General features: G+C 35.0%; 1 pseudogene; it reads left to right on the forward strand.

The window, feature by feature from the left end:
* The first annotated feature begins 7,518 nt into the window (after positions 1-7,518).
* Positions 7,519-8,444, forward strand: LOC109678137 (olfactory receptor 4F3/4F16/4F29-like; annotated as a pseudogene).
* The last annotated feature ends 4,059 nt before the right edge of the window (positions 8,445-12,503 follow it).

Here is a 12,503-nt window from a genome sequence, read left to right on the forward strand (position 1 = left end):
CTTAATTAGATATGTGTTAGATATTTATGTCTATAGGACTAAATATTCTTCTGAGCCACGTGCAAGTCCATGATTGGAAATATTTCGTATCACACTGCTCAATGCACAGCCAGTACAAGTAACCACCGGACATTTGAAATGTAGCTGGTGCGATTGAGTAAACAGTTTTTTATTTTTATTTAATAGCCATGTGTTACTAGTGGCTACTCTTTGAACTGAGATCTAGAATTTTTTTCCTCCCACTTTATTATTTTTGTGGTATATATGATTCAGAATCAAACATAGACTACAGAACCTAGACTTCCCATTTATAACTACAGAAGGCTCCAAAGCATAGGTGTTTGATTACACCAAATTTGCAATGGTGTAAAGGTGACACACAATTGATAGAAAATGTCCTTTGAATTTTGATCCCTTCTTGGGCTTGTATATGTGGTGCAATATTGTCATGATAATTGCTGTGGCAGAGCGTCAAAGCTCCAAATAACCGAAAAAATAATAGTGAATTGTGATGTTAAGCTTTGATGTCTGTAGTTTAAGTGTAGTAAGTACATTAAAAATTTAGGATTCATTAATAGTACAAGGGGGTTCCAGTGAAAATCCCACAGATTTATACTGTGTATTTTGAGCATGTTTATCTCCATTTTTGACATATGGCATTTCCCATTTATGAGGGTTTTAGAGGAAATAACACCATTGCAAGTTGAGAGGAATCCATTTTCCAACCCGAGTTACTATTTTCATGTGCAATTGATCATTTGGGCTACAGAATTCTCTGTCTTTTTTTTTCTGGATGGCACTGGGTTTTGAACCTGTCTTCATCCTTGCTACACAGGTGTTCTACTGCTTGATCCACATCTCCATTCCAACATAATTGCTAATGAATTTCAGGGTTTGGTTCCACCTGTGTCTCTTGGAAATTCAATTCATTCATGTATTCCACACAGTTTAGTTAATAACTGAGCAAATAAATTAATTTGTTTGTTTGCCTAGTTTAAGTTGTGACTATGTCATTTATACTCAAAAATGAATATTAAATCAGAATTTTTGTAAATGTCACAATGTACCCCCAGAGCAACAATGAAAATATGAAATGAATATATCTCCCATTTTAAGATGATTGTATTTTCAGTTAGCTCTCAGGTGGAGCCTCTATACTGATTTCCATAGAACCTGTGTTCATCCGAATTCCCAAAAACAATGTGACGGAAATTTACTCTTCTGCATCCTTCCCACACTGGTCATCTTTCTCACTTTTTATGAGAGCTGTTCTAATAGATTGAGATGATATCATCCAGGATATTGTATCACATCTCTCTCTTGATTTTTCTTGTTTGAGATGATGTCTCAGAACTCCATAATTTTTCTCAATTCATGGGGCAGAGGACATAATGGAGAATGATGGAGGGGGAGATATGATACATTGTAAGAACTTCTGTAAATGCCACAATGTACCCAAATCACAACAATAAAAAAGAAATGTTATAATTTGTGACAATATGGATGAAACTGGAGGATAATTTCTAAATGAAATAAATGAGGCAGAAAAAGATAAATGCTGCATGACCTCACTTAGATGTGGATTCTAAAAAAGTCAAGCTCATAGAAGGTCAAATGGTGGTTCACAGGAGTTTGGGTGAATAATGGATTGATGTTGGTCAAAGGGTATGGAATATCAGATGGATCTGGGGAATGAATTCTGGAGAACAGTTTTAGTTCATGGTTACCATCGTTATTAATACTGTATTGGCAAACTTGAAAATTCCCCAGCTCATATATACATACATCAAAACATACATCAGAGCATCAATTATATATATATTTTTATTTATATGTATATGTATCCTATATATATCCTATATATATATATCCTTTATATATATATATATCTTATATATATATATATATATATATATATATATATATCCTTGTCAATTTATCATAATTGAAGAGAAAGAGAAAAAAGCAATAAAACCAAACAAAAAAAAAGGAAAAACATTTAAAATTGTTCCAAATGACAAAAACTCTAACTTGTCTTAAGAATTGACAGGTCTGTTATTTCCCCTCATTAAGAGTTTCTGCACTTAGCTACCATAGGAAAACAAAATCATTCTATGGGATAATTCTCCAGGCCACATGATCTCACTCTTTGTCTGGCAATCCTAGATCTCAGCAATATTATGTGGTCACTGACCTCTAGAGGTGTAATAATCTTCACTCTTACCATGACATGTTTTATATAATTATTTCTGTCATCTTGCAGTAATCCTGCATTGGATTTTTTGGAACAGAGTCCGTAATGGTATTTTTTGTTCCCTTGAAAAACAGGTGCATGGGAGAATGAACATAGAAAGAAAATCAGAGGGCAGAAGAAGGTTCTTTGATGTACTTGATGTGCTTAAATTGTCTGTGCTCTTCATTTGCACATGGTTGGCAATAGCTCTAGCTAAAGCATGTTAAGTGGTGGATGGATACGCTTAATGAATGAATGGAAAAATCTGAGTGAATCCAATGAATATGTTTATAATATGTGTTAATAAAAATAGATAAAAATAGTGAGTGGATCTTGAAAATGGTAGCTAGAGAGGATGATGTATGTCATACATGGTGGAGTGCCAAGTTGGGTTGCTTGAGTGGAAAATCTTATTTCCAGAGTGGCAAGTATTTGAGGGTTTGCCTCCCATTCTTAAGCAAGCTTGTACAAATTTTCTCTGGCTGGTCTCAATCACTGGAGGTTCCATGATGCACCAGCAAATGCAAATGACCAGTGTTATCTGAAGTGATGAAGGAAGGCGTCAAGAGTTTGGTGAAAATTTTATATTTTTAGCTGTAGGTGGAGGAATAGTTGGGGAAACAGCAGAGCCTGATGTATTGTTTGTTAGAGCACAAATGTTCCACAAAGCCACCCGTGATCAGTCTTTCCACTTAGGAGCAAAGTTATTCCTTCAGAAATACTCTGATGAAGACTTTCAAGGTACCAAATACCAGCACAAACATGAAAATCAGCTCTACTTTGTATCTCAGAATTATGGATTGAGATCTCTAGCATATCTATCTATGTTTATCTGCTCACACAGGGGAAGTGAGAATAAGGATGTGTGACTAGATCATCCTTAATGTAGATGAGGTTCCTCTTATTGACCCTAGATAACATGGTGGATACTACCTTAGGTACACATTGCACATATCTGGATTAGTTCTCCCCATAGATTGCAAGGGAAAAGGGAGTGGATATGTCCTTTCACTAAACTTAGAGAGGTATGTAAGTTTCCCATACCCACAAAGAAATTGTATGTTAGAGTATGCATTTTAAAATAGTCTGGGGAAATTTCAAAGCTATTCATAGCTCTACCATAATGTATGAAAGGCTACCTGTGAAATTTTGTGCTTTTAGGGTATTCTAAGAAGTGATGGTGGAAATCGCTGTATTTTCAAACTGAGTGTATGTTCATTCCAAAAGTACATCCTGAGGAAGAGTCACAGGTTTTGAAAGTTAGTAGTAGTTGTCTTGATGGTGAGTCCTCCTTGATGGCAGAACACAGAACAAACCCACTCTGGGGAGCATGCCTGCTGTTATGTATGTGATCCTCACTGTGTAATATGTGAGGCTCCTCAAATCAGAGCAGCAGTTAGGATGTGGATGATTCACAGTTTTTTTTGTCATGCATAAGGTAATATTTCATTCGTTATCATATGTGATGGAGAATTCGTGTCAGTCTAGCTAGGCAAATAATGAGAAGTTGCCCTTTTCTTTCTTCTCCAACCTTAGAACCAGGAGAAGTTCTGAATCATTTGATTAGAGGTTGTGGTTGACATACAAAAGGAAAATGTAGTGTATAGCTATCTTAAACAAACAAAAATGTTTTTTTTTCAAATGGAGAACAGGAAAGTAAAACAGGTCTTGTCTAGGGGTTGTCTTGTGGAGGGATATAAGGAATAGGGTAGCTGGTTGAATGTAGGGAAATATTTTGCATGAAAAAGGAAAAATGAGACATGTTGAAATTAGTCCAGGAATGGGGGCAGAAGGGGATTAAGGAGAATGATGGAGGGGTGAATTCAAGTATGATATATTGTAAGAACTATATAAATGTCAGAATGTATCCCCAGTACAACAATAATATAATTAAAAATAAGATAAAAACAAACAAAAAATGTAAGGTGTCATGTTTGACAGTAAAGATTCTGTGGATTATAGACCAAGGTGTTTTCTACTTTGTTGCTGTCACTAATATATCATTTCCTACCACATTTACTGTTATCTGAGTTATCCTGGGGTTTTCCCTTCTATCTGTGCATTCTCTTTTTCTAATAATTATGTATATCTTTTTAAATTTCTCTTTTGCTTCCTTATCTCTCTTTTAATTGTCTTCCTACTTTCTCTCTTAACTATTTTTCTGTCTCACAGATTGTTGCTAAAACTTCATGAAGTTGAGTGTTGGCTGTAGGTCTGCAGAGGAAAGTTTATTCCCACTTGCAAGTATGATATATTTTGCATAGGACTGGGTGCCTGTGAATAAAGACTACTAGTTGTTTAACTGATTAGCATTAATTTTGAGATGAGAAAATATTCTTCTCTGCATATAGAAACTAATTTGAGTTCTGGCTCCCCTAGCAGGGTGGTGCTGTTACTCAATCTTTCATACTAGAACTATTTGCTGACTTTCATGGCTGGCTGTGAGAATTTAATGACATATAAATGACAAATGTAAGCATTGTGGCAGATAGTAAAAGATTCTCCAAGTTGTAGATTGAAGTGTTTCCTACTTTGTTACTCCTTCTAATATTCCTTCTCCCTGAAGTTCTTGAAATATCTAGGTAACATTGGTCCTTTCTTTGGAAGCAATTTAAAATTTTCACTGGTTTTTGAGATGAGTAAAGATTTAGCACAGGAAAAGTTAGTGTGTTGATAAACATACCTTTAAATATTTTACCATTGTTGAGACTGTTCAGATGAACAATAAAATGATGAATGAACACAAAATGTAGCAGCAGTAAAAAACTCTCACTTATGTATACTTTGTTTTTAAAAGTTAGTCACATATTATGATGAATTCATTATTGTGATACACAAAAATTTAATGCAAATAATAGAAAGTGTGTGATTAGTTTTACAATGTGTGTGACTGATGTTAGTTTTAATCCAGAAATTGCATTCTGAATTTTCTTTCTTTTGTTCTTCTCTCTTGGATTATTTTCTACAGGTCTGTAATGTCTGTATCAAGAATCCAGAGACCTGTGTTCTGGTCCTTAGTTCTGCCTCTAGTTTGAGTATGAGCAATTCAGTTTCCATTTTTGAGTCTCAGGTATTTCAACTAACTATTGGTAACACCAGACAAAGTCATTGCCTGGATTGAAGTAGCTGTGTGATTTCACTGGGTGCTCATATTTTCTTACCCCAAAGTCTTTACTTATAATTGTTAGTGGCAGAGTATTTCTGGATTTCTCATCAGCACCTTTGTCATCCTTCCCACCATTATTCTTCATTCTGTCTGTCCCTGTTATATTGAGCTGCATGTGTAATCCCTGTTCCCAGAACCAGCTCACAAATTTCTGAGAACTGAAGAGAAGAAAATGTATCCTTCTAGACTTTGGATTGTGGACCATAGAGGTTATACTACAATCATTCGGATTAGTTGAGTATGCAGAGACTCAGCTGAGTGGCGGACACCAAGATTGGTGTCAGGACATGATGAAAGCTTATGAGAGGAATGAGACACATGGATATATTGAGATGAAGCCATCAGTTAGGCAAGACTTTTTCTGAGAAGATTCTTCTAATTTCTGAAGCTTTGTCTACCAAAGGAGGATGTCAGCAAACCTGTTCTGCATCTCAGTTTCTCCTAAGGGAATAAACTTTCCGGAGCTGTCTTTTGAGCTGAATATCTGCTAGGAATTCATTATGAGGTATTTAGACACAGAGAAATGAAACACTTCCACCCTCCTTTGTTCTCTTTCTCTCCTTAAACAAGTAAACACTAAAGGTGTTAAAAGTATCAACCCTTTAGCATCAACTTGTGGTGTGTAGGATCAAAGACAAGGAGAAAACTCTGGTGCTCTCCCTCTATTACTTACTGAAGTTTGTTATACTTTTCATTTTAAAACAACCTAAGGTGTTGAAAGTATGAATGATCTTGGAGATACAACCTACCTGCATGATGTCAAACATTAGACCATGATAGTACAAAATAATCTGGCAGTTTATAATAAAGGAAAACACTTTAAAGGGAGATACTAATGAGCAGCAAAATGGAATGGGTAGGTGAGGTTGAGGTAATGTTGAAGAAAACTTGATGTTTGTTTTCAAACAATCACCAAAAATAACATAATATACATAGACAAGTACAGATGTACTTCACATTGTATGTAGCAACATTGCCATATACTTTAGCAGAAACTAGGGTAAAATTGTAAACGTTTGCACATTCCTTAGGCCTGGAAAAAAGCATTCAGGACCATGAGTAGGGTCTAGAGGGAACGTTGCTGAGTGGTGTGGCTATTATAGGGCTCAGTGTAATTTTTTTTTAGAAAAGACCTCTCTGTGTAGCCCAGGCTGGCTTCAAACTAGTAACCTTCCTGCCTAAACCTCCTGTGTGTTGATATGGCACTGATATACTGCTTATAATCAATTTTTAGAAGGAAAAAGTAGAATATGGTTACTAAAGGCAAAAAAATGATGTTTGTAGTAGTTTCCTAGACATAGAATAAACCTCATTTTAAGATAAAATAAGGTTTGGAGTGTATATTTTACAATAATATGAACATGTGCAGCATTATTAAATTATACATTTAAAAATGGATAAGATGGTAATTTTGTGTCCATAATTTTTAACAAATGTGAAGATTCAGAAGAGCAGTGTATATGATAAAGCACAATGAAGAAGAAGCTAGCTTCGATAGAGCTCAGCGTACTGCTTCCCACAGTCTGGCTGGCTCTCATGTCTCATGCTATTTAGTCTTACCTATATTAGTATTTACTCAATAGCTCTTTAATTCATTCCATCTCAAGATTCAGGTAACTCTTATTCCTGCCTGGAGATCCATCAATAATTTCTCCATTCAACCTATGTCTGTGAACAAATTATATGAAGAGAATGTAAAAATGGAAATGAAATGAGTCAAGATGACAAAATAGAGTCAGATGTAATATGGAGAGCCATCTAGTTTCCATTTGAGGACAATTTAACAATGTTGCCTTACATTCTTCCTTTTTCATTTGCAAGTATTTTTACTTGCTTGTATCTTCTATCTCTTGTGTAAGCTCCTATGAAGCTTTAGTTCTCTAATTCTCCCATTAATTTCAGGCTATGAGATACTTTCAAGTAGTTCCACTTATGATATGTGCACTGGGATTATGCTTTGATTGTAATATCATCATCATCATCACCATCATTAGTATTATTGAGCACGTGTGAAGAAATGCATTAAACAACCCAAACCACTATCATCACCCATAATCACACCTCCTTACTTCTTCCCTTAGTTCTCATAAATTTAGCTGCAGCCCAGCTGGCTGGGTCAATGGATGGAGGGAATCACTCAGTGGTGTCTGAGTTTGTGTTTCTTGGACTCACCACTCCTGGGAAATCCAGCTCCTGCTTCTGGTGTTCTTCTCTGTGCTCTATGTGGCAAGTGTGACTGGAAACACCCTCATTGTGTTTTCTGTGACCTTGACCCTCACTTACACTCCCCCATGTACTTCTTGCTGGCCGGTTTCTCCTTCACTGACTTGGGAGCCTGCTCTGTCACCTCCCCCAAGATGATTTGTGATCTTTTCAGAAAGTGCAAAGTAATCTCCTTTGGAGGCTGCGTCACTCAGATCTTCTTCATCCACATCATAGGTGGTGCTGCTCATGGCCATGGCCTTTGACAGGTATGTAGCCATATGTAAGCCTCTCCTCTACCTGACCATCAGGAGTTCCCAGGTGTGCATTTTACTTCTGGCTGCTGCCTGGGGCCTTGGCATTATTCACTCACTATTCCAGCTGGCCTTTCTGATTAATTTACCCTTCTGTGGCCCAAATGTACTGGACAGCTTTTACTGTGACCTCCCTCGGCTTCTCAGACTGGCCTGTGCAGACACCTACAAATTACAGTTCATGGTCACTGTTAGTAGTGGGTTCATCTGTGTGGGCTCCTTCCTCGTACTTCTCATCTCCTATGTCTTCATCCTGTTCACTGTTTGGAAGTACACTTTGGGTGGCTCATCCAAGGCCCTCTCCACTCTCTCAGCTCACATCACTGTGGTCATTTTGTTCTTTGGTCCTACTCTGTTTGTTTATACATGGCCACACTTCAATTCACAGATAGACAAGTTTCTTGCTATTTGTGATGCAGTTCTCACTCCTTTTCTGAATCCAGTCATCTACACATTCAGGGATAAAGAGATGAAAGCAGCAATAATGAGAATTTTCACACCATTGATGATGTTTATAAAGATTTCTTAAAATGGTAATAAGGTCTTGATAATCACATGAGTTGTTTGTGACATTTTAGAATTGGTAGCACTGGTGTCACACAATTATAAAGAGCATTATCATACTCTAGGTATGTTAGAAAAAGAAGGAAGAGTTAAATAAAAACCTTAATTGAAACTTATATTGATTCAGAGAGTGTTCCAGTTATGTAGCAATTATAGTCATTTGTTGCTGGGTTTCTTTAGCTATTTTTTTTGTCACAAATTTTTTAGTTTATTTTTGTCTTTGATGGAATCTATGTGTTTACATATAACCTGCTGCTTTACTACTATTTTATTTATTATTATTACTATTTTATAGAATACTAAGTTTCATTATGACATTTTTATGCTTACTTCTTATGAACTTTGACCATATTCACCTCCATAACCCTCTCTTGCCCCCACTGATTTCATGTCTTTAAAAAATTCTAGATTGTGCCTAAAAGAAAAACATGATGTTTGTTTTTCTGTTTGGATTATTTCACTTAACATGATGATCTTGAGTTCTATCCATTTTTCTCCAAATGACATAGTTATGTTCTTCTTTATTGGCTTAGTAATACTATGTTGAATGTATATAATTTTCTTTATACATTTATCTGTTGATGGGCACTGTCTATTAAGAATGGCATCACAGTAATCATGAGCAAGTAGGTATCTCCATTCTATGCTGACTTTGTTTTCTTGGGTATGTAATCATGAGTGGTACAGTAGGGCCATCAAATGGCAGTTCACATTGTCATTTTGAGGAGACTTTATTTAGATTTCCAAAGTGATTGAACTTTCCCACCAACGATTTATACGTGTCATCTTTCCCCACATCTTCATCAGCATTTGGTTTTTGTTTTCTTTTTTCCACATATTTTATTAGTGCATATTAACTTTACAATGTTGGAAGTTTTATTGTGATATTTCCATACATGCATATGGTATTCCTTGACCATATTTGACTCTCTATTACTAGTTTTCATGTGCCCTTCCTTATCCCCTTTTTTATCTTACTTGCAATTAAAATGCTATTTATTATGTCCTATTCTGAAGATAACCATTTTGACTGGGGTAAGATGGATGGAGTCTCAATATAGATTTGATATGCATTTTCATTAAAGCTAGGGATGTTTCACTTTTTCATGTGGTTATTAGTTATTTGTACTTCATTTGAGATCTGTTCAATTCATTTGCTCATATTGGTTACACTATTTGTACTTTTGATATTCAATTTTTTGAGATATTTATAAATTCTGGATATTCATCCCTTAGCAGATGAGTGATTGGTAAAGAGATATTTCCAATTCTGTAGTCTGTTTCTTAACCTAGCAATTGTTTCCTTTGCTGTGCAAAAGCTTTTTACTTTGATTTAATCAAATTTGTCAATATTTTTTCTTTTTCCTGAGGTATTGGGTAGTCATTGCTTCTGCTGATGTCCTGACATGGTTTCCCATGCTGATTTTAATGCTCTGAGTATTACATTAAGGTATTTGATACATTTCGAATCAAATTTTGCACAGGATGAGAGGCAAGGATCAAATTTCAGTCTTTTACAAGAAGATATACATTTTTTTCAGAACCATTTTCATGAAGAGACTGTCTTTTCTCCAATGTTTGCTTTTGGCAAAAAATCAGGTACATATAGCTGAAAAGCCTCATTTCTGGGTTGTCAGCTCCATTCCATTGGTCTACATGTCTATTTGTACAGCAACACACTGCTTTTAATACTAGAGCTCTGTAATATAATTTGAAGTCAGGGATTGTGATATGTACATCATTGTTTCTTAATTAGGATTGGTTTTATGTTCAGGGTCTTTTGTGTTTCCATATAAAAGTTAAGATCAGTTTTTTTTCTATTTTTGTGAAGAACTTTAATCAGAATTTGATGGGGATCATATTGAATTTGTAGATTGCTTTTGGTAACATGGCCATTTTCAAAATACTGATTCTGCTGCTCCATGAACATAGAAGGTCTTTTCATCTTCCAGCATTCCCTTCTTCAATTTCTTTCTTCAATGTTTTTTAATTTTCCTTACAGAGGTCTTTCGTCTCTTTGGTTAAGTTTATTCCTAGATATTTTTGAGGGTATTGTGAATTGCATTATTATCCTGATTTTTTTTCACAGCATGTTAGCTATTGACATATAGAAAAGCTATTGATTTTGTATGTTGTTTGTATTCAGGTAGTTTTTTCAAAAGTGTTTATCAGATCTTACAGGTTTTTGGTGGAGTTTTGAAGGTCTTTTGCAAATAGAATCACGTCAATATTTGCAAACAGGGATAATTTGACTTCTTCCTTTCCTACTTGTATTCCTTTTTATTTTTCTCTCTTGAATTATTACTCTGGATAAGAATTCAAGCACTGTATTGAATAAGAGTAGAGAGAGTGAACACCTTGTCTCATACATTTTTATAGAGAAAGTGTTTTTAGTTTTTTTCCCCATTTTGTTATGATTTGCCAATAGGTTTGTCACATATACCCTTCATTATGTTGGATTGTGACCCTTCTGTTCCTAGTTTCTTCAGGACTTTTATCATGAAGGGATGTTGTATCTGTTAAAGTCTTTCTGCATCTATTGAGATGATATGGTTTTTGTCTTTATTTCTATTTGTGTGCCCTATTATGTTTATTGATTTGTGTATGTTGAACCATCCTTTTATCAATGGAATAAAATCAACCTGATCATGAGGTATGGTATTTTATTGTGTTGTTGAATTTGGTTCATAAATATTTTTTAAATAGATATAAATAAATCATCAATAGGAAATTCAAAATTCTTTTTTATAATTAATCATTTTTACATTTACTCACATGAGTACATATTGTTTGGGCCACATCCTCCCCCACCCTGTTTCCAGACAGAAGCTGATCTGCCCTTTTGTTCTCAGATTTTGTTGAAGAGAAAACATAAGAGATAATAAGAAAGACATAGTGTTTTTGCTAGTTTGAGATAAATGTAACTATACAGAGAGATTCCTAGCATTGCTTGCATGCGTATGTGTATCGCAACCCACACTGGTTCACCTTGACTACTTCCTAGTCCCCTTCCCATAGTGGCCTCCATTAGTTTAAGATTCCTATATTCATTCCTATACAGTGAGCATACCAACCACATTCAAGTTTTAGGTTTCCTTCCTTTTCCCTATTCCTCCTTTGAGTGTTGTCCCCTTAGTATGTGACCCATGTCCAATAATATTACTGCATTTGTTTCAGATTTATGATCTGTATATGATGGAGAACATGCCATTTTTGGCCTTCTGAGCCTGGCTAACTTCACTTAAGTTGATGTTCTCCAGTTTCATACATTTACTTGTGAATAACAAAATTTCATTCTTCTTTTTGGCTGAATAAAATTCCATGGAGGAACACCCAATATTCTTAACCTGTCAGTTATTAACAAAGTGATCCACATATACAGAAAAATCCCAATTAAAATCAAGCAGGGTTTTTGAGATATGAGAACACTTTTTCTAATATTTGTCTGAAAAGTTGAATGAGTTAGAATAGCCAAAACAATTTTGAAAGAATGAACATTAATTTCCAAGTTACATATAGGTCAATGTTACAACAAGAGAATAAAGAAATAATTCTTCACAGAAGGTCATGAAAATTTCTCCAAAATAGATGATATTTTAGTACACTAAGGAAGTCTTAGCAATGTAAGAAAGTTGAAATAACTCTGTATTCTATTAGAACATAAGGGAATAAAACTAGAACTCAACAGCAAAACAAACTACAAAAATATTCAAACACATAGAGACTGAACAACACATTACATTAATGAATGACCACTGTGTAATTGAATGACTAAGAGAGGAAATAAAACCTTTTTAGAATCTAATGAAAATAAAAACACAAACTATCTAAACCTTTGGGACAGTGCAATGGCATTGTTGAGAGAAAATTTTATATCACAAATAACCTAATGATATACCTTAAGCTCTTAGGAAACCAGGAACAATACAAACCCCAAAGTTGGGAATAGAAAGAAATAATGAAAATTATGGCACAACTTAATGAAACAGATACCAAAAACCAATAAAAAGAATAACTTGCTTCT

Source organism: Castor canadensis, chromosome 2, assembly GCF_047511655.1.
Source record: "Castor canadensis chromosome 2, mCasCan1.hap1v2, whole genome shotgun sequence".
Taxonomy (NCBI): domain Eukaryota; kingdom Metazoa; phylum Chordata; class Mammalia; order Rodentia; family Castoridae; genus Castor; species Castor canadensis.